The 24,068-nt window shown below is 39.8% G+C and overlaps 1 protein-coding gene and 1 non-coding gene across 2 annotated transcripts in view; one reads left to right on the forward strand and one right to left on the reverse strand.

Annotated features, from left to right (window-relative positions):
• Positions 1 to 24,068, reverse strand: part of Apbb2 (amyloid beta precursor protein binding family B member 2) — a 267,412-nt gene that overhangs the window by 210,182 nt on the left and 33,162 nt on the right. The window lies entirely within an intron of this gene.
• LOC117284261 lies at positions 6,641 to 6,747 on the forward strand. The gene has a single exon (XR_004515350.1). It is a non-coding gene; the product is annotated as a U6 spliceosomal RNA (small nuclear RNA).

The following is a 24,068-nucleotide window of genomic DNA, read 5'->3' on the forward strand; positions in this document are numbered from 1 at the left end:
TTATTCAAACCTAGAATAGGCAACACTATTTAATTCATTTTGACAGTGAAAGTAATAATCTCTGAATAAAACTGAAAACAAATGGGTAACCAAATTAATTCTTCTTCAGAGGCCCAGACAGCCATGTGTCCATACTGAACCAAATCTCAAAAGTTGATGAATGAGGCTTTTCAGTTACATGTGGTAATTATAATCATGCTCTTATCTCCATCCCCTCCCAAAGCTCCACTAAATGACATGAAGTGAGGGGAAGAGATAAACTCAGAAGAAGCCAAAGAATGGAAATGCAGAAATAATTTCTGGAAAATAAAAAGCAATTAGACCTTTTAAGGAGTGAATTTTCAAAGCAGGTACACAGAAGGCTTATGAGAGATTTGTAAACATCTACAGACTGAATTGTCAGGAAGTAACCAGCCCGGATGGACAGGAAACTTAGAGAAGCTGAGTGAAGGCAGGCTGGAGGGGGCAGTGGACCCTAATGATTGCCTGCAAATCCTCTTAAGCAGTCAATCTCCATTTCCTTCCTTAGCTAGGAGGCCTGCTAACTGCCCCTCCTTCCACACCAGCAGAGGAGAGTGAGTCTGCTCTATGCAAAGGTTAGACCTGAAATAATCTGGACTCGGACATGGAGAGCAGTGGCAGTGTTGCACGGAGAGAGAGGATAGAGTGAAAGTCTGCATTCCGAACCAAGAGCCCCGGGAGCTTTTCCTGGCTGGATTCTCTGGCCAGATATGAGACGAAAGACTTTTTTTGAGAAACCACCCAGCCCAAGAGAAAAAGATTTACAGTTACCACACCTGGGGGCCAGAGGCTCTCTGAAAAGAGATGGCCATCCTGGGCTAACGATGACTACACAAGCCTTGCTTTGGTGTAGATCTAGGATATCCCTACAAAGTCTCGTGATTCAGAGGCGGGGCTTTAGAAAGTGACTGGATCACAGGACACCATACTCATCAGTGGGTGAATCACTGGTGGGTTCATGACTAACTGTGCTCTCAGGAGGTGGGGCTGGGTGGAGGTGGGTCACTGCGGGCATGACCCAGAAGTAGTGTGAGCTTGTTCCTGGCTCCTGCTTCCTTGTTCTCTGCTTAGCGGCTGCCACGGGCTGAGCAGTTTTCCACTGCAGTGCCCTTCCACAACCTGTTTCTACCTTGGAACCAGCCAACCATGGACTGAACCTCCCGACGCATAGGCCAAATTAAACCTCCTCCTTTAGGTTGTGGGTATGAGATATTTTGTCCCAGTGACAGAGAATTGACTGATATACTCGACATACCTAAGAATGAATAAGCAATAAAAAAACCAGCAGAAAAACAGCAGGGAGTGGTGACTCACACCTTTTAATTCCAGCACAATGGGAGTCTGAGGCAGGATTGCAAGATGCTAGAGCCCAGCCTGTGCAACTGAGGCCCTGTTTAAAAAATTTAAAAGGGGTGGAGATGTGACTCAGTAGCAGAGCACCCCTGGGTTCAATCCCCAGCACAGAACAACAATATGCTGTACAAGAAAAACTAAAATCATAGTATACTGCATAGCTGAACTGTGAAAAATGGTAACAGTGAAAACAAATAGAGATATAGCTGTCTTGATGAGTAGGTAGATAGGAAGAAAAGGAAAATGAAAGAGCTAAACCTTTATCCGCTTTAATAGGAACTCAATGTTTAATGCCTAAAACTGAAAAAATAAAAATATCAACATAAACCTATCAACCTGCTATATGGAAATAAAAACCAGAAGAGTTAAGTGAGCTGAAAATAGTTGCTTCAGAAAAGTAACAGCAATGCAAATAAGTGGGGCAAGAAGGTACAAGCTACCTTTATGTACTGCTGTAATTAAAACCTGAATTTTTAGAAGTGTAGAAACCAACCTGGCGCAGTGGTCCATACCTACAGTCCCAACTCCGCAGGAGGCCTACACAGGAGGATTACTTGAGCCCACGAGTTCAAGACCAGCCTGGATAACATAGCAAGACTTCATCTTAAAACACAAACACACACACACATGCACACGAAATATATAAATCATCCAACTGTACAAGACATACTTATAATGTGAAATTACAATTTTTTAACCATAAACAGGGCAACAGATAAATCTTAATTTGTCCCTCCTAATCAAAGTATTAAATTTTAAGTCCAAGAATTTTATCTTATTCCTTTAAGATCAGTAAAATGTGATGGTGTCACAACCCTAGCTTTAGTTAGCACATGGTAAAAGGGACCATCCAACTGTACAAGACATACTTATAATGTGAAATTACATTTTTTTTTACCATAAACAGGGCAACAGATAAATCTTAACTTGTCCCTCCTAATCAAAGTATTAAATTTTAAGTCCAAGAATTTTATCTTATTACTTTAAGATCAGTAAAATGTGATGGTGTCACAACCCTAGCTTTAGTTAGCACATGGTAAAAGGGTCTCTGGACATCAGTGCATAAGGAAGAATGGGTCATCTTCACTGTCACAGTTCATTAACTGCAACTTCAGATGGATAAATATCTTGGCCACTGCAGCCACCTCCCTTTCTACCAGAGCCCATACTACAGCTTCTAATGATGAGTTTTAGCCATATAGGGGAGAAGGATAGGTACTGTCTAACATCTAAACCCCTTTCCTGTATCTGGGAACTTTCTTACCAGTTGAGTTTCAATGAGAGGTACACTTTTCAACATAGAAGCAAAAATGGTTGGACATTCATCTTCCCAGAGTCCCTTGCAGCTAAGGCAATAGGCATATGACTTAGCCTTGGCCAACCCTGACTCTATAGCTAGAAACATAAAGAGGCAGCAGCAGAAAAAAGAGACCATGGTGAAGGAAGGAAGTGCCCAGAGGCTGCCAAGGCAGAAGTGACAGAGTTGGCACCAAATATCACAATGGGGTAGTCAATGTGAACACCAATCTCTATTATTCAGTGGCGGCTCTTATATGGAACTTACTCTACTGTAGGACTTTGCCTGTGGTGTCTCTACTTCTTTCTGCCCTTTGCTTGGTTTCTGGTTGTTCCAGAACCTGCCCAATATCTTCTAAATAAATTATTTCTGTTTAAATCCCTCATCCAGTCTCCACTGCTTCTAAGAACCCTAGTTAATATTATTACTCCAGGATACATGCGTAGAGAAAGGTGATTCTGAAGTGAAGAATGAAATACTTATGGTTCTTAAGATTCCAAAGCAAAACTCAGAACATTTTCTCACAGTGGAATGTGGGGGAGGTTGTTCTAAGACACAAATAAAAGTATGTTTCTGGAATTTCATGGCTCTAAGAAGGTTTTGGTTAAACTCATTTATTATTTGCATTATTAAATATTTTGCATATTTTCATTTAACACATTCAAAGTTCTTAGCCACTCACTGGCTATACACAAGGCTCTGGGAATGTAATCAGCTTGTTAACCAGGGCTGCCACTGTTTACAGCTGTCCAGAAACTTACACTCACAATTCCTACTATTATGAGTGGACAGAAGAGCAGTGGGTAAAGAAGAACAGTTTTCTTTGTCTTTCCACTTAATACACAGCTTTCTGAAAGATGAGGCAGTTTGAAAATCAGTGGTCAAGAACCAGACATGATGATGAAAATGCAAACCAAGGCACTCAAAGATTTATATTCAACCATAAAGACATAAATTTTGCTGAAAAGCTGCATCCATCAGTTCAGGTCACTGCAGAATATTTAGTTCCAAGTGTGAGGATACTGAACCTAGGCAATTTATCTGCATATGTCTCAGGCTAACGACACAAATTTTACAGACAAAGCTACAAGTTAAGATAGATAACGCAGAACACATAGTTGATATGATAAAAAGGGCTTCATAAGAGGGTCAAATGCATGAATGGCAATGATAGAAGTGAAGGTGCAGAGAAAGAAAGCATCTCTCTGTGGTACCCCAGGGTCTCTGAGAACTGAGGAAGCTTTGCATGACAAAGAACAGCTACTTTTTGTTAGCTGTACACAACGGGACCATACACACCCTATAGAGGGAGCTTATGAAGTAAATACAAAACTTAATGCATACATGTAATTTGCCTTCTTGTGGTGTTATCTCATAAAGATCTGCCAAAAGATCAATCTCACAGTCATAGAAGTCAGGTTACAAATCACCATGGAGGGAAAATTGATTTTATTTCAGTTGGCAATGTAAACACTACTTCAAGTCCCATCGAATGACAGACCATTTTCACTATACACTCTCCTGTGCTGTCGGGTCCCTTGGACGATCGAACAGTGGCTGCAATAAGAGTTTTCAAGTGAGTTATGTGGTGGAACCCTAAATGGTTATTTTCAAAACAGATTCATTGTACCAAAGCCAGAATTAATAATTATATAGAAATATTTTCTCCTTCTCTGAGGTTTAAGAGATTCTTCTAAAATTTATAAAGCTGTTTATTTTGCCCTGTGAGAGGTCTACTTTCAAGCATCATTAGTAGCAGAATTTTAAACTGTCACCATAAGAATCTCTATTGGATTATATAAACGTCTTCTTAAACTGAAATTTTAAGTAAACATATATGACAAGATAACGTTAAACCAGCACTAATTTCACCAGCATCATAGAATGTAAACAATAGTCAAATAAAGTAGTATGCAAAGTACAAAATGGTGAGATAATATCATTCATTGAAGAAAAAAAGTAACTGAAGTCAAATGAATCATCTACTACCTTCAACACAGCTGTCTGTGAACCACGAAAGAGGCAGGCGACAGACACAATTACTTGCAACAGGAGGCTTGGAAATGTTGAACAAACATAATACATGAAATTAGGGAAGGTCACTGGACCACAGACCTCACAGGACCAGGCTAAGACATGAAGGAAAAGACTAGGTCTGATGGGGGCATTTTCTGCCAAATAAACCTATTATACACTATTTTGGGGGGGACGCTGGGTGGGGAGGGATTGTTTGTTTTTGAGGGCAGGTCTTGCTATAATTGCCCAGGTTGACCTCAAACTTGGGCTCAAGAGCTCCTCCTACTTTAGCCTCCTGACTAGCTAGTACTATAGCATATGCCACCATACCTACCTGATATACACATTTTTAAAATATTACAGAGCACGAAATATCCATACCTCATCATATCTTAAAAGATAAGTAAATCAGCAAAACTGTCAAAGTCAATTTTAAGCAACAGGGGAATTCAAGCCTTATCTTTCCAACACCCCCTATGGCCCTATAGTATGTATTTTTGACAAATCTTTGAATCTCCCACTAGACTGCCAGATAATGTTTGGCTCTCAGCATCTACCAAACACATAATGATCCAATGTATTGTAGTTGGGCAGCTGAATGAAAGTACAAATGAACAATACTATAATACTAACTACTTACTTAGTGATTTATCTAAAAATAAAAGTTGGCTCTTAGGAATAAAACAGTTCAGGTAAACCGGGTGTGGTGGCACATGCCTATAATCCCAGCACTTGGGAGGCTGAGGAAGGAGGATCTCTGTGAGTGTGAGAACAGCCTGGTCTACATAGTTCCAGTTCAGTCCCAACTACATAGTGAGACCCTATCTCAAAAAAACAACAAAAAAAGAAAGTTCAGGTGGCTTCTACAAAAGTTATATTTCATAAAGAAAATGGTCAAAATTAACAATTAAATTTTATAGGAAAGAAGTATTCCTATTTTCAAATAGGAAAAATGGCAGCAAAACTTTCAACAGCTGGGCAACATGCAGCTGCACTATGGTCACCTACTGGATAGATTATGGGGCTATTAAAATGACATATAAGAAGTCCTGCAACATAGAGAAATTAAAATACAACAGTAAAAACTAAGAAGAGCAAAATAGGACATACACAACCAAATAACCATGTATACATATTTTTTAAAAGAACTACAGTGAACATACAAAAAACACTTAAGTACATTGGATTAGCACTTGGAGGTGATTTTCTTCCATTCTAAGCATCTGTAAAACAACTACATTGTCATTTACAGGCTCTACTGTAAAAAATGTTCACAGTAAGATTCTAGTAGTCATTATTACAATTATTATTACAATGATCATTCATAGTAACTTGTTTCATCAAATCTAACTGCTATTTTTTGTTGTTTTGTTTTTTGTTTGTTTGAAACAGGGTCTTGCTTTGTAGTTAGGCTGGCCTTGAACTCACTATGTAACTCAGGCTTGCAGCAATCCCCCTGCCTCAGCCTCCCAAGTGCTGAAATTACAGGTGTACAACACCAAGCATGGTTCTAATTGCTACTGACCGAAAGATGCACCACTGTGTTATGAACTTAAGAATAAAATTTTAAATGTTGGCAATAAGAACTATAAAACAGTAGCAATTGCAAGATACACTGAATTTCAAAAATTTTAAACGTGAAAAGGTGTTGAATCAAGGAAATTAGTTGTATAAGAAAATATAAATGAGTTGTATAAGAAACATCTTGCTCATTAAATGAGCGATCATCAGTAGTAATCAGATAGTAACAAATGAATAAACCCATGCAAACTTTGATTGCAATCTCTTAAAGAAATGTGACTTAATTCACAAATAGAAACTACAGGTAAGTTTTGGGATAATTAAAGAAACAAGGACACTGCACTATAAAAGGCAGGTCTTCTTCATGCCTCTGAGATAAAATGTATCTGGTCCAAAAGAATTAAGGAAAAGGACTATCAAGAAGAAATGAAAGTGCTTGCTTTGGCAGCACATATAAATCAGTATGCTACAGAAAGGATCAACATAGCCTATGCACAAGTATGACACACTTTTTTAAGTTTAAAGTAGTCTATATTTTTAATTTGTATACAAGGCATAAATGTATCACATAATCATTGGAATATAATTATTTGTCATTCAAATAATTTTAAAAATACAACATAGGGCTGTGGATATAGCTCAGTGGTAAAGCACCTGCCTAGCATGAGTTAGGCTCTGCAACTAATCCCCAGTATAGCAAAATAATTTTTTAATTAAATTAAATATAACTAGACATTCTGATTGCAAAGATTATAGGGGAAGAAGAGGAAAAGAAGAAATTAAAGTATTGAAGTCTCCTGAATAAAACTCTCAACTTCTGCATGTAAGAAGTGAAGAAATTGTTTTGTGTGGCATATTCGTGCAAATAACATTGAAACTACCCGTGGCTGATAATCTCAGAGAAGGCCACTTGACAAACTACAGTATGTGCCAAAATTTTTACTTACGGGAATAAGTTGGGGAGAGACTATGACTTCTCAAGTCAGAAATTTTAATGCTCGATCCCCTAACTTTTCCTTCCTAAATTCACCCATTGCTATGAATATTACTGACTTTTCATTTAATATAATAATAAAAATTAATCTCACCTTAACTTTTAACAGCTCAGTATGAAGAAAAATATAAGAAACTTTCCAGTTGAGAATCAAATCATGAGACATTTCATTAACTACTCATGAGAGGCATTTAATGCAACAAATTATAAGAGTGAACTACAACACAGAGTGGCCAAGGCACAACTCCAGAAAGAAAAAGAAATGGCAGAGACATTCAAGTTTATTATTTTAAAGTAATTTTTATTTAAACTTTTCATATACCCAGATATGTACAGCAGGGGAGTCTTTTTCACTGCCAAACTAAAAAACATAACACAGAAGTCCAATACAAAACTAATCTATAATATCGATTTGTTTAATGAAATGATGACTTACATAAAAGAGACACAAAAGTCAACCTCCAAGAAAAGTCAAGAAAACTGAATTGGTTCTTTGAAAAGATCAATAACATTGAAAAATCTCCAGTTAGACTAAGAAAAAGAGAAAAAACCTGCAATAACTAAAATCAGAAATGAAAGAAAGAACATGACTATTGATTGTACAGAAATGAAAAGGATTACTGGAGAACAAAATTAAATGGAAAGAAGGTAGATACCCTAGACACACTGGTCAAATTTCTAAAAGCATGCTCCCTACCAAGACTGTGTCATGAAGAAATGGAAAATCTGAACATATCTGTAAGTAAAAAGGTGACTGATTAATTTTTAAATGCTTCATAACAAACTCTAATGATGAATTCTATGAAACACTCAAAGAAGACTTAACTTATATCCAGCTCAAGCTCTTCAAAAATACTATAAAGGAGGGAAAACCTCTGAGCTCAACCTGTGAGAACAGCACCACCCTGATCATTTCTGGCCTGTGTTAGGCAGGGGGTGTTGTGTGTATGTGTGTGTATGTGTCTGTGCACTGGTGCTGGGGTCTGAACCCAGGCCTTCAGCAAGCTAGGCAAGTGCTCTATCACCGAGCTATATCCTTTACCCCTTATGCATACTAAAACAAAAAGATCCTCTGCCAAATACTAGTAAATCAAATGCAATAGCATATTAAATGGATTATAGACCAGGACTGTGTAGGATTTATTCTTGGAATGCAAAGATGATTCAATATATGAAAATCAATCAATGTAATATATCACATTAACAGAAAGGAGAAAAATCCTGCGTGATCATCTCAATCGATGCTAAAAAAGCACAGAACAAAATTCACCACCTTCTCATGATAAAAATGCTCAACAAAATAGGAACAGAAGGAAACTCAACATAATAAAACAATACATGAAAAGCTCACAGTTAATATTATACTCAAAGATAAATGACTGGAAGTTTTTCTTCTAAGATCAGGAAAAAGACAAGACAGCTATTCTAACACCTTCTTAGAAAGAACAAGCATTCAACTAGAAAGAAGTAAACTTATCCCTGTTTGCAGATGACATGATCGCATATGTACACATGAACATGCATACATCTGTTAGAATAAATAAATTCAGCAAAGTGCAGGATACAAAATCAACACAAAAAATCAATTGCATGCCTATACACTCACAATGAGTAAGTGGAAAAAGGAATTAAAATACTAAATCAATTTATATCAGAGTCTAAAAGAATAAAATATTTATTAAAAAACAACTAAGGAAGTAAAAGGGTTGTACACAGAATGTTACAAAACAGGGATGGAAGACATTAAGGAAGAGTCTAATAAACAGAAAGACAATTTGAGTTCATAGATAAGACCATGGTTCTTTATTGTTAAGATGTCAGTACTACCCAAACAATATACAGATTCAATTCAATTCATATTAAAACTTCAATGGTGCTTTTTGCAGTAGAAAGTCTATATACATTTTCTCTTTAAATAAACCTTAAGGTTACCAATAATTCCTTATATGTGACCTATAAGAGAATATATTCAACATCACAACCCAGAAATAATTAAATTCATTTGGATAAACAGAAGAGTCTACATTTTATTTTTTGTTTTTTTTTGAGACAGGGTCTCATTATGTAGTTCAGGCTGATCTTGAACTCAAGGTGACACTCCTCCCTTAGCCTCCTGAGTGCTGGGATTACAAGCATGTGCCACCATGCCCACCTTCTACATTTTAAATAGAAATGATATCATCACTAATATTCAGGCCTACAATGGACCACACTCACAGAGGAGATTTGTTGAGCTGGTCCTGTCATCAGAAGACAAGACTACGTCAGCACTTCAAAAGCACACCAGGAGAGTATCATAGTATTAAATAATGGGCAGAGGGGCCTTTTCCAGAGAGATGCCTGGGTCTCCACAAAACAGCTACAGCCACACTGGCCAAGTCAATGTTAAGAGGGGTAAGCACCATTAGCAGATATGGACAAAGTGAATCTGTTCAACAAATTATACTAGGTACTTTTAGAAGCTAATATCAGTCAGTGGTGGTGAACCTACAGCAGGCATGCCATGCCGCAGCGGGCTGTTCATATCTTTGAAAGCTCTAAAAGATATTTAGATCATCACTGATATTTAGACTTCTTGATTGACAAGGATCTTAAAAAATCATGTTATGGTCAAATTCATTTAATAGCTAAGAGAATGAGGATTCCCCTAGGAAGAAGTCTGATATATTCTAGGTCACACAAATAGGCAGTAAAACCAAGACCAGACTCAAGATTCCTGTGTTCCCTGACTTTCTCTAATAAAACTCCTAAAGTTCAGGAGTATCTCCTTAATCTGCTAGTAGAGAAAATCCACATGACATAACTTCCTGAAGACTCTTCACCACATCAGTAAATGTCCAGTGTGGTTAAACTAAGCCACCTCTGCCCTAGGATTGTATGGGGATCTTTTTTGTTAGTAAGAGGTTTTTTGATGGCTGTGGCTGTTGCCATCGCCTCCATGAGGAAAGGGGTGAGGTCTGGGCCTCTCACTGTCAGCCAGGGAAGAGGCAGATTCTGAGATAAGAAATGGGAACTGGCAAGGAAAGTCTTGGCATGAGGTCTGGACCTCTGTCAGCCAGGGAAGAGGCAGATTCTGAGATAAGAAATGGGAACTGGCAAGGAAAGTCTTGGCAGAAGGAAGAAAGAAAACCTCCACCCCACCCCCAGCTTCCAGGGACCAGGGCCTCGGTCTCTCTGATGTCTAGATTCTCTGTCTACTTGTGCTAACCGCAGTCACTTCTGGAGGTGGGGGCCTGGTGGTCTGACAGGCAACTCTGTAGGGGCCCACTAGGGATGGGTCTAGGCCTGTTATCTCTTGTGGTCAATTTTATGGGACTTCCAGAGTTTTGGGAGAAATCATAAATTCTATCTTCTGGAGGGAATTAAACACATGTTTCCAGATGAAGGGTGATGGAAAAAAGAACACAGAGCTCCCAAAGAGCTATCACAATGCTGGCAGCAGTAAGTAGCAAGGTCCTCAAAAGGAAAGAAAACCTTTGGGACAGGAGTCAAGGCATGAAGTCCAGACCCACATCATCATCAAAGATGATTCTTTTCCTGATTATTTCAGGGGAGGGGACATTAATTTAACCAAGAGACCCAATGGATTACCTTGCAAAACAACATACATTAAACAAAGACTGCTAGACACCTACGACACAGGCTGACACTCGGGGGACAGATGTCATGATGACCATGGGGAATGTTTACAGTCAGCAGCCGTTCTCACTGCCAGTCACTGGCTACTAACATTTGTGGGTCTCACTCTTCCAACAGTCCCACATCTCCCATATTCAGTATAGTATTTGCTACTGATGACTGAACCCAGGAAAACACTACCTTTTGTGTTGATAGGGAAAACCTTAATGAGCGAAAATTTAGGAAATGTCACAACATAAGATAACTTCTGCCCCACACCCTGCTTAGTTCAGAATTAACCTGTACCGGGAGACACCTAGTCCCCTCACAAAAGTTTGTAAGTGAAAGGAAACACTGTTAGCTTTGTTAATCAAACAAGCTCCCTTCCCCCTGGCTAGAGTAGGCAATTGAATGAATCTAAAAGGTAACTTCCCTAACAAAGAACTGCATCTGGGTTGAAATTCAACTGCCTTGCCATCAAGTTTTGGGTATCTGTGAAAATGCAATGTAACCAACTGAGTAAGATCAAAGCTGTAAAACCCTATAAAAGTAAGAGTTGTAGCCCAATGGAAGAGTCAATTAGGGCACCGCCATTAGGTGTGATCGATCCCCATCCACGCAGTAAACTTTTTTATTTTACTTCCATTCTGCTGCCTCTCTGTGTGTCACTTGCCGTCTCCTTCCATAACAGTGTCATATACTTAGTGTTTATTCCAGATTTAGAAATAAACATCCTGTTCATAAACTAAGAAGTATACATTAGTACTTACATTTTATAGGCTAGAAAATCGAGGCTCAGAGAAAAAAACTTGAAGATGGCAAGTGAAAAACCTAGAAGTTAATATCAAGATGAACAGAATTTTGTTATTTTTTAGAAACAGTCCTTCTATTCTGGAAGTCTACCCTTTAAAAGATAATACTACTAATACTACTACTAATAATACTAATACTAATAACTATAGGACCTCAAGAAAAACTCATCATGATCTCATGAAACATTAACATGGAAAAGACTGATCAGAGGCATGATTTTAATCCTACCCCTACGTCTTATGCTACAATATTATAAAGCATTTAGTTGCCCCTCAAAAGCTTTTACAAATATTCATATGACAAAACACTAGTTTGTTTTTTTTCAAACCCATGTATATGAACTATATCAGTTTAACCCCATTTATTCAGAAGAAAACCCCAACACACATTCTATTAATATCCCTGGAGTCCAAGGTGAGTATTTCATTTGATTAAAATATCACCCCCTGTTTATATGTAGATGTCCCCCTGAAGCCTCATGTACTCACAGGCAGGGCTTTTGGAAGGTAACTGGATTATGGGGCAATACAGCTTACTTGCTATAGGAGGTAGGTCTGATCAGAAGAGGCAGGTCCCTGCGGGTGTGGCCTGGAAGGGTGTAGCTCCCTCCTCAAATTCTCCCTTATCTCTCTCTCTGCTTTCTATCCTCCATGCCCCTCTGCCATGCCATTTTGCCTTGGAGCCAGTGACCATGCAAGGACTGAGATTACTGAAATGTGAGCCAAAATAAACCTCTCCTTCTTTAAGTAGTGGCTATCAAGTATTTGTCCTAGCAACAAGGAAAGTGGACTAAGATACCACCATTTTCACTAAAAAAAAAACCCTAAATTTAACTGAAGGAAAAATATAAATTTAATAGTTTTCCCTCCAGTCATTTCTCTAAACCTGAAAAAAAAATTATTTCTTTTACTTTTTACTTAGAAAAAAATTTTGATGCATCTGAATTAAGTTACCATCGGTGTGGAAATACTGAAAATCTAAATCAAAACTAGAGATAAAGATGTTCTCAGTAGAGATTCCTTAGACACTACCCCTTTGTCCTGATAACCTTTAAGTGCCCTTCTCATGTGGCTATGCCAACAACTAGTAATTAGAATTCATTTTGTTGAAATCAACTGATTTTTCTCTACATCTGATTCTTTTTAGCTACTTTTCTCTTTTCTATTCACTTTTCTCTTTTCTATTCTAAACACGGGTCTACCATGTCACTGTACCAATACCGCATTCACAATAATTCATCAAAGCACTCCAAATGCTACAAAGATTTTTTAAGATAAAGAATTCTACAAAATTCCTTTATTAGTGGGGCAGCCATTTAATCTATCATCCAAACTGGAACACTTTTTATAATCAAAGGGTATTATCAAAAATTGTATCAGAACGGCAGCCACAGGTAGGACTGTGCCAGCAAACTGAACCTAGCTATTCAGTATGGTCACTGAACTAATACCATTGAGGAACCAAATCTACACTTCAAAGCTGAAAGTCTCAAACAAATGAAATAAAGACCCATGGTGAGGAAGGGGATACAGACATTCATACATGTGTGGGAAGTCAGAAGAGCCACATCAGAAGGTCAGAAGATGCCTGTGGTCTCTCTGAAGTTCCAAAAACCAATGGCATTTCCAAATTATCTAAGCACTGCTCCTCCTCCCCTAATTATGGAAACAGTTCATACATGTGAATGATGTCCCATGTTTTCCTTGCTTATTTGATTATTTCTTTGCTTGTTGCCTTAATGCTACCCTCCCACTCCTCCTTGATACTACCTCACCTTAACTACCTACAGACGAGTGTTCTTCCTCCTGTCTATTTCTCATCACTGAACCAATAAACCGAGGTAGTGGGTACTTGCTATACAGCAGGGTCTAGGCTAAATTACCTCCTACCTAAAAAGGAAAATGCAAAGCTGAATTGGGCACGGTCCTTGCCAGGTAACTGTCCACAATGTTTGCTTGCAAACTTCATTTAAAATTCAATACAGGCTGGGGATTTAGCTCAGTGGTTCCACCGCCTGCCTCATGAGACCAAGGTCCTGAGTTCAACCCCCAGTAACCCCCCAAAAAAAATAAATAAATAAAATAAAATTCAATACAGTTTCACTCCAATCTCCACTGTTATCCATGCCCTCAGCAGCTCACAAAAGAAAGACAACTGTAAAGTATTCTAGTGGACACTTCTCTATTTTTACAAATTGATGATGGGGGAAAAAAACCCACAACTTTTGTTAAGGTGTCCAATTTTTACACCTTAAAAAACTTATTATTCAAGTTTTCCCAACCAAGACACGAGAGCCTTTTGGGGGAGCAACATATCACACGCTTTTCCTTGCGTTCCTATTTCCTTCTGGAAGCTGCTGTAGAACTATGTCAAGTTCTAGCCTAGCCTGAGCAACTTAACAACTTATGGAGAGCCTGTCTCAAAATAAAAAATAAAAAAGGGGCTGGGAATGTAGCTTAGTGTGAAGGCCCTGGGTTCATTCCCTAGTACCACACACATAAATGTGTGTATGTGCACTTGCGCCCACGAGCGTGCACACACACACACACACACACACACACACACACAAACACACAGTAAATAAATGAGAGGCTTGTAGTTAACTAATTTTTTAAATTCCAACTCCTCAAAATCTATATTCCACTGACTATTTCGTCTTGAAAAGCAGCCCCAAGCCAGGCAAGATGGTCTATGTGTATAAATCCCAGCATTCTGGGAAGTTAAAGCTGAGGACTGCAAGTTTGAGCCCAGCCTGGGCAACTTAGTGAGATCCTGTCTTAGAACAAAAAATGGGGGAGGGGTGGGGAGCTTGTGGGTCAGTGTGAAAATCCTGGGTTTAATCCTCAGTACCTCAACATTAAAAAAAAAAGGCAACCCCAGTAACAGCTTTGATATTACCAAAAAACCAGATCAGATCCCCAGCCACTTAGTGTAACCTTGAACAGATTTTCTAATCATTCTCTGTGCCTTATTTTTCTTATACATAAAATAAGACAGAGTTCACAAGGTTTAAGGTATTTGTGAGATTTGGAAACACTTTTGTGAAGACTCAGACAGAAACACACTAAATATTTGCCGAGTGAAATAAACTGCCATCCTGTTCTGTTGTAGTTCCACATCAAAATGTAACTACTATCAAAATCTCATTTGTCAAAGTTGATCTTCATTCAAGCAACAGATAAGCATCAAGTGCTTTAATACACAAGTGAGTGTGTCTGCTGTTAAACATCAAAGGAAGAGTTTAACATCTGCCTTTAAATTCAGAAAAACAACAATTAGTTTTCAAGTAAAAGAGAAGGGTATATAATTCAATCTTACTTTCCTTACCAAAGTATCAGAGTATTAAAGGATTACCAGCTTACGTCAGGCTGAAGTTTTTTTTGCAAGAATCATACAATAGAGGGAAGCAACCTAGAACTGATTTGGAAACTCAGCGTTTATTAACAGCTCCTACTTTTCATACTCAACAATACACAGGCTGTACTCTTAAGTGAAATAAATAGGCACACATATGAAAATACTGAATAGTTTCTCCAGTGTGAAAAACTGAAAGTGTAAATAAGATCCAAATTGTATAACTGATAATGTGAAATAGGAAGAAAAAGCTAAAGGTGTAGGGGAAGTGGGAAGGGTAGGGGAAAGGAAACAAGGGAAAAGGAAAATATGAGAAAAGGAAAAAATGGAAATACAGTCTTTGTAAATAGGGGAGGATGGAGGGGGTGAAGGTTGGGCAGGGGTATGGGGAAAAAATGAGAACCAAGATCTGTCATGTAAAGGTACAAGATCCCAATGATGAATATAACTGTACTGTATGCCTAAAAAGTACCAATAAACTCAATGAAAACAAACAAAAAAGAATACACAGGCTATTTGCCTTTAAAGTTCAAAGATAAAGTGCCACAGATTCAAGACTAAAATTTGTTCTACAGTGTTTTCATCCAACCATGCTTGCTCTCTCAGCAATACAAGATGGAAAACCTCACAACCTGGGTCTCTATGCACCTCTAAATTTATTTAAAGAAAGCCAGGCATAGTAGTGCACACCTGTAATCCCATGTCTCTGGGAAGCTAAGGCAGAAAGATTACAAATTTTAACTCAGTCTAGGCACTTTATTAACCTCGCAAGATGTCTCAAAATAAAAAGCAAAACGGAATGGGGATGTAGCTTAGTACAAAGACTCTCGGTTCAATCCCCAGTATCACACACACACAAAAAAGGAATTTATGGAAGAAAATAAAATGTCCCAAGCTTAGCTATGCTTTTGCTATGCAGCAATGTTTTAAAAGACCCACTCTTCTGCTATTTCTCTCTCCCTTCCGGCCAGGCAGTGGCCACCGGGAATAATACTCTGTGCATTCTATTTCTGGAACACCTGAACTCAGTCCTCTGAGTCTCTGAAAGCTATTTAGAGGTGCTTACCTCTCTCCTTTCCAGTAACAGTGGCACAGACAAGCTCTGAGCCTCTCCCTAGGGTTTAGTTTACTTGTTCAGCTCAGAACTGCTCCTAAGGAAGAAGAAACCCCAGAGTGTTCTAAAGCCCAGTAGCAGTGTTGATCTCAAATAACATCAAATTGCATTTTCTTAAAAGCCATCCCTTCCCACTCTACATGAAGTAAAGCTCAAATGATCACCTTATAGTCCAAAGGAGTAGATGCAATAGCTACAAGAGAACGTGAATTCTGCTTAAAAACAACAAAGGGTTACCCTGGGATAAGTGTGGCTATGATAGTACTGCATGAAATGCACCAAATTCTGTCCTACAAACTGGTATCCAAGGATACCTGAGGATGGTCATGGTGGTGTATCCCTACAATCCCAGCTACTCAGAAAGCTGAGGCAAGAGGATGGAGAGTTCAACGCAAGCCTGAGCTACATACTGACCCTGTCCCCAAAAATAGGGTATCTGAGTGAAAGTGGCTCATACTTGGATGAGGAATTTTTCTTTAAATTTCCAACAAACCAAGTATACGAATGTATTATCATAACTTCTTTATACAATACAATGTGATCTAAGAAACATTCTACTAGAAGAAACTATACATTATTTGTACATGAGTTTCAAAATCATTGCTCTACATATATCAATGTAATATTTAACTTTACTCCATTTATTTAATGTAACATGTAGAAGCAGACACATAAAGTTTTAGAAAATATACCAGAACATAAAAATTTAAAGATTACAAGAGTCTATTCCTAACTTATTTTGAGGTTTATGGGGCACTAAATATCACTGTATTTTAGTAGTACAACACTCAATCTAAGAAATCCAATCTGTGGTTTTCCACCTGGTATAGGCCAAATAAATGGGTTTTTTTCTTTTCTTACTTATTCAAAATAAGGCAACCAACATAAACAAGTTAAGACTTTGATATGCAAAGGAGAAGATAAGTCTTAAACAGTCTCTAATACCATAACCTTCAAATTTAGAGGAAGAATGGGAGATAGGATTGGCAAAAATGGGGGAAGGAAAACAATAAAGAATTGTAATTCATTCTTGACATTAAAACATACATTTCTTCCCAAAGAAAAACTAGAGAGAGTTGTACTTGTTATGCAAAAATAACAATATCGCAAAAAAATTACATTTTTATTGAATTCCTATTAAGTGCACTTTGCTAACTCCTGAGGGTAGAGCGAAGAATTTACTTACACAGTTCTTCTCTGAATGAACACACTGCCTAAAGGCTGATATTAAACTATACCATGGCATTTAGGGATAGGGATGTGAGCAGGATATTCAGGAATTCAGAGGATGGGAAGACACCTAAAATGAGCCTGAAGGAATGAGAAAAGATATACAGATGAGGACGAATTAGATAGGAAGAACATCCAAATAAGATTTTTAAAAAAATCAAATCAAAGGTCACAGCAAAGACCAGAAGGAAAAAAAGAGGAGAGACGACGTTAAGGGGAAGATGGATTCTGTTTGGGATATACAGTCTGATGCACCCCAATGAAGGTGTCCAGCTTGAAGTCAAATGTGTGGGACTGAAGTTAGGGCTGACCTGGGATGGAGGTACAGATGTGAGGTACACGTGAGAAGTGATAGTCTTAAAACGTGAGAGCTAATTAAACTGGTCAGGGAGGATACACAACATTCCAGACTAGGATGTAGACACACACACACACACACACACACACACACACACACACACATATCTTAAGGGATAAAGGAAAATGAACCCGGAGAGACAATAAATGGAGAGGTCCAGAGCACACCCAAGAAAGTCTGGCATGTGGAAAACCAAGACAAACAATTGAAATCAAGACGTGTTTATGTAGATAAATTTGAGATTAAAACATCTAATTGTCACAGGAACAGCTAATATCACTTGGTGAACACAAAAACCTTTCTTGTCAGGATAATTTCACTGATGAGATATTTGGTTTGTCAGTATTTCATGCTATGTGTCTTTGAAAGATTTATTTCTTAGACATTAATACACAGTCTACAATGTATGACAATGATTTTGACGCCCTCCCCAGCAGCACCAACCTAGCCTACCCTTCCAAAGGGAAGGAAGGGGTGGGGTGGGGTGGAGAGGGAACATCCCAGGCTCACAGGGAAGGTTTAAGGACCTGTGCCTTTCCAGGATGGAAAGCATAGTGAGCAGACCCCCACGGATCCCCACACAGTGGGTGACTTGAGCCCAGGATGCCTGCCAGAGCCTGTTCCCAGGTGCTCACTCCACCCCACAGCCAGGTCAGCAGTGGTCTGGTCCTGTTGCCAGGAATTGAACATTCTGGGCCAGTACTCTGAGGCAACTGCTGCAACTGCCTTGTGCCATGGAGTGGCCAGCCATGGTGGATCTTTTGACCCTTCTCTTACTTTTATGGAGGGCTTTTTACTCCCTTAGAAGCCAACTTACAGTGAGGAGAGAAAAACAGCTCACTCTCCAGCTTGCAGGGCTCATTCAGGAAAAATGTCAACTCCTGGACAAAATCAACTTCAAGAAGAGAGAAAATCACAGATCTCAAGAAGGCCCGCCTGGAGGAGTAGTCCAGGGCAGCACAGCATTGAGAGGCAGCCTACAGTAAGGTGGCCGAGGACAGAGACAAACTTTAAGGGCACATACCCTTTCTCCTCAAGGAGCGCAAAGACGATTCGAGATGTTTTTAACAACAGTCATCAAAGATGGCTGAGATTTCCAACAGGATCCAGTCCCTAGCAGAGGAATTAAAGTTGTTCCCAATATGAAGTGGCTGAAGCCAAGGGCACCCTGTTTCACATCAACAGTGAATAGTTCGAGAGGGGAAAGACTGATGCTGAGTGAAAACTCCCAACCTCAGGAAAGCCAGGCACAGCTTACAGGAAGCTCAAGGGTGGAACAAGTGAGCAAACTCACATCACAGAATACCACACTCCAAGACTCCCAGGCTCAAGCAGAATAACTGCTCTGGGAGAAAGGTAAGCCCACCAAAGCTCTGACTGAGCACCTGCTCATCACCATGAAAGGCTGGGCTGCGGGGCCAGAGAAGACATCCCACAGACTGGGAACTTGCACTGAGAAATGAAGAGCCAAATGGAATATGGTCCTGGCTCAGATTAATGGCCAAAAGGACCTTTGGAGAAATTGGTCTACAGTACTAAGTTAAATGCTTCCTTAAAAACCACGGAGAGAGAAAGAAACCAACGTCACACTCAATTCTCTGAATCAGAGCAAACCAAGGAAGCACTGACAGAGTCTAGGCAACATCTCCAGACTCAGCAAATATCATGGTAGTCCTCAAGCACATAGCTTTGAAGGGAGTGCCAGAAGACTCGGCAGCATCTCAGAGTGATGACCAAAGTTCGCCAACAGTCCCGAGATGCCACAGGAAGCTGAGCCTATAGGCAAAATCCTGGTCAGAGCGAGAGGGGAAACTGTCCACACAGGAGGTAATGGGCAGCCATGCCACTGAAAAGCTGAAGGCCTACAGAAAGTGAGCCCAAGATCTGGAAGAGGAATGGCAGAGGACCTTCCTGCAGAAAGAAGCCAGGAGAACTGGGTGGCAGCTCACATTACTGAAAGAGACCTCTGATTTCAGGAGAGAAGATGTTCATGACCCACAAAACCTCAGGGCAGCAGAGCTGAATTGTCCCCTTTTGGCAAAGATCCTGCCACAGTATTGCAAAGAACACATCTGGCAGAGAGCATTCCCCATGCAGTTCCTCTTGGTGTTGCTCTGCATCCACAAGCTCTGTTCACCCTCACCCTCCAACACTGTGGGAGAAGCCACCAGGATGCTCAGCTTCACCTCCAGCAGGATGAGGAAGCCCATCCAGAGGCTCTCAAATGGGCCTCATCATCTCTGCCTGCCCAAAGCCAAGCCTCAGCTCAGGCCTTGACTCTTCCAGCCCTTCCACCAGGTGGAGCTCCACGATTTCTAATGTTCCAAGGGGCCAGGCCCCGAGAGGTGCCCCTCCTCCTCTTTTGCTTTCTCTAGGGGACAGGGACAGAGCATCTCTACATCCTTGGCCCCCCGGGTATCTTCCTGACCCACAGCAGCTTTCCCAGTGAGAAAGGTCTATTCCTCACAGGCTTTTCCCGTCTCTTCCTCCCAGAGCTGGGGTTTGCCCAATCCTTACACACTGAAAGGAGGGGCTCCTTTGGGATCCACTCTGCCTTCCAAGGAGCCTGCTACTCAACACCCAGCCCCACGACAGAAAGCCTGGCCACAGATTTGATCTTCCTTCATGAGTCCTTTTGCCAGTCTCTTTCATTTTCAGTGGGAGTGACTGCTGTCGCTTCTATACTATACTTCTGCATTTTCTCACGAATAGTATTCAGTAAATAAAGAGGATTTAAATATAAAAACCTGGACATACTCAAATCCTAGGTCTTTATTAAATATGTTAATAAAAAGGGACAAAGTGTACATTTTACCAAGTAAAGAGTGGCAAGCCCCACATGGAAGTCTCCTCCTGCCTTTTGGCAGGTGAGCAGTTCCAAGAATCACCAATCTGATTTCAGTTTCGGGGTCTCTATCACAACATTCCTTTTATCAACTGTGCATATGAAAAATCATACCTGAGAAACAGGAAAGGAAGGGGAAAAATTTGATTAACTTTGGTTTGGTGCACTGGGGATTCTCCAGTGGGTTCTCAGGCCTCTGGGAAACATTCCCAGCTAAAAGCTGCCTCTCCCCAAGTAGAGTAAGACATGGTGGGCACTGTCTGAGTCTGCCTGCTTCTCAGTTCTCAAGGGTCAGGTGAATAAGAAAGGTCAAGGTGACAAAACTAGACTATAAGAGACATGAGATATAACAATTCTCACCATAGATACGGTTTTACATGCAGGAATACCATCAGCTGTCCAAAAAGTGACTAAGATACAATACCTAAACTCAAAAAAAAAAAAAAAAGAAAGCCTAAGCATTCCTTAAAATTGCATTCTACAGCCATTTTGGACACTGCACCATTAAACAAAACTGGTTTTAAAAATATCAGTGTTGACAAAATGGATAGCATTTATTTACTTTTATTGATGTAATGTCATGGTGATTTTGTCCTCCCAGCGTTCTCTTTCATACAGAAGGGGAGGAATCGCTAAGGTAATACAGCCAGGCACGGGGGAGAGAGACATCACCTGCTTTCCATGAGGGGCACCAACCAATCAAAAGAGCAGCTGTAAGCACAAAGCATGGTGAGAGATGTGGGTTAGGGAGGACCATCGCCTAGAGAACATAATGACCTGTCTCCTGTGAGCAGAAACACTTTCAAGTGGCTGCTTCTAGGGAGAGGTGGGGGAGAAGGAACAGGGCAGAAGATAGTTATTTTTCATAGGCTTTCCACAGTAGATTTTTTTCCAAAAGGTTCACTCTGATACAAATTCATAACTAGGAATTTTTAAAGCTGCATGATTTTACTAACATCACAGCGATAATTTTCCGACAATGATTTCTCTGGCATCAGTTTTAACCATCACTACCTAGAATTATTTTAAAATAGTAAGTGCTGCTGTAATTGAGGGCATGGTACTCTTTATCCACCCATCCTCCTGCATCGGTAGGAATACTGAAAAAAGCACTCTAGTCAAAATAGTCTTCACTGACAAATATAAATGTTCTAACCATCATTTAGTATAAAGGATGACTGTTAACCTCAGAAATTCAATCCTTAGCAAGGCATGGTGGCACAGGCCTATTATCCCAGCATTACAAAGGCTGAGGCAGGAGGATCTCCATGAATTTGAGTCCAGCCTGGACTAATAATAATAGTAATTCTATATATGTGGTGTTTTGATTAGCTGAGAGTATAATTTAATTCTCAAAACTCCAATTCTGGTCCTCTCACTACTCAACTTCACCTATCAAAAATCCTATGGTCACATTCAGAGAGCATGGCTCAGCTCTGCCAATGATCTGCCGATGCACAGAGTCAGAGACCAGGGCTTCCCTTGCCCTGTCATACCTTCTCACAGCCATGACAATGACACCACCTCTTCCACTTGATTCCTCCTACAATGGCGTCCCATGCACTTTGTCGAGGGTTTTATCACTAGCACACGCTCAGCAAGTCAGTGACACACAGTGACTCCTATCTCTCCGGAATGATCGCATTCTCCTGCCTTGGGCTCCAAAGCCAGGATGAGCAGAAACTTCCAGACACACCGCTTAGCAGATCCTGAGGAGGGAGGCTGAGCACACTTGGCCAGGGTTAGGAGAGAGGCCGAGCTGCCCCAAGGAAGAGCACAGGGCAGCTCACAGGAACCCCTGTGGCCTTCCAGGGATCACTGTCATTGTCCTGGCTGCAGGAAAACATGAATCTGCCAAGTAGCTGGCTCTGAAAGACTCCTCCCTGGTTCTTCAGTTCAATGGCATCTGATGGCCCAAAAAGAAAGCCTGTCCGAATTTACAGCATGGTATTTTTGACAGACCTCAGAACAATTCTTGCATCCATGACTCGAGACACCACAGGGTGGGGGCGGGTCTGGTGGGATTCCCCAGTAAGGCTCCAGCTCGGTTCTTCCCTTCCCTCCATGTGGCTCCTGATTCTCCCCTCACTGCTCTGCCATGTGGACAGCGGTAGACATAGAGGCCCCTGTTCCTAGGAGACCTGAATAAATGTTATTTGAATCTGACTCTAAAACTCTAATTTCCCTGAAAGCAAGGACAGACATCATACAAGTGTGAAAAATGATCTAACAGAACCTGGCACATACCCGTTGCTCAACAAATACCTGTACTGGCTTGAGGAGTACACTAAAAAATGAGACAGCATGCAGGGTTTATAAAACACTTTTTGTCTCCCTAACTGTGGGCTGCAGTATGCTCCAGATTCAAATTGTCTATCACACGTACCTTCTGTACCCATCACTTCACGTAGTATTCAGTTTCTTTGGAGGAAAATGTGGACAGACTCTTCCTGAAGATGGCTAAGCAGAAGAATGTATCACCTGTATTCTTGCCATACAACAAAAGGAACAAAGAAGGCACAAAGCTTCCTGCACAGTACCTGTCAGCTAGTGACAAAATTACAAACATGTATTTAGCCCCATGAGCCTACTATTTACAGAACATGCCTGTTCTATTAAACACTGTAGAGATTATAAAAGATGAAACCTATTCTGTTTTCAAATGAAAAACCTACTTCATTTATTTCACATATTTATACTCCTTTCTGAAAGTGAAGATGGCCTCAAATAAAACAAAAAGCTAAGATAAAATTGGTTTTCTTTCCCAAACAAAAGATATTGAAGGTAAATATTTATTAGCATGGCTACTCATTTACTAAGTGGAAAAGATGAGCTACTAAACTTTTATATGCTCCTCTTCTAGTATTAACATAGAAACATACATATGTATTAAACAGGGTAATGAAATAGAAGTTATTATTTTTACTTCTTTTAAAACAACATATGCATGTTTAATTTTTTAAGGTGAATCTACATTTTGTCATGTTACAGACTCAATTTTCCAGAAATCCACCTCAAATAAGTATGATACTGAAACAAGACATTTAAAACACCTATGTGATTTTAAAAAGAATAAAGGTAAAGGAGACACTGAGGTTAAAAACATGTGTGGAGGTTTAGGGGCAGTTCTAAATTTTTTCTAAAACTACGCTTGGCTTCCCATAAGAAACCACCAGTTAAGTATCTTTCACAGTTTTCAAAGTACTGTCAGAAATATTCTGATTTTAATAAATTTCAGAAAGGAATTCTCTCCCTGTCCCCCATGCTAACTTCCACATAACTAGTGTTTCAGGATGAGAATTATGTGTAGCACAGTGCTGCACTGTAACCTCTTCCTTCCTTTTCTGTTGTCGTCATTCCTTTGGGTTTGTTTTTAATCTTAAGGGTGAGTATGAACATCCCTCCATGCATATAAATATTCGTTCATGTATCAACCTTGGTAAGCAGAGATTTCTTTGCCACAGTCCCTCTGGGAACACAAAGGATGTCTTTAGCTTATCACTCTAAACAAAAGACCCACATAGTTTTGCCTCT

The sequence above is a fragment of the Fukomys damarensis genome, unplaced genomic scaffold (assembly GCF_012274545.1).
Source record: "Fukomys damarensis isolate Sample0158 unplaced genomic scaffold, DMR_v1.0_HiC HiC_scaffold_35, whole genome shotgun sequence".
NCBI classification, from domain to species: Eukaryota; Metazoa; Chordata; class Mammalia; order Rodentia; family Bathyergidae; genus Fukomys; species Fukomys damarensis.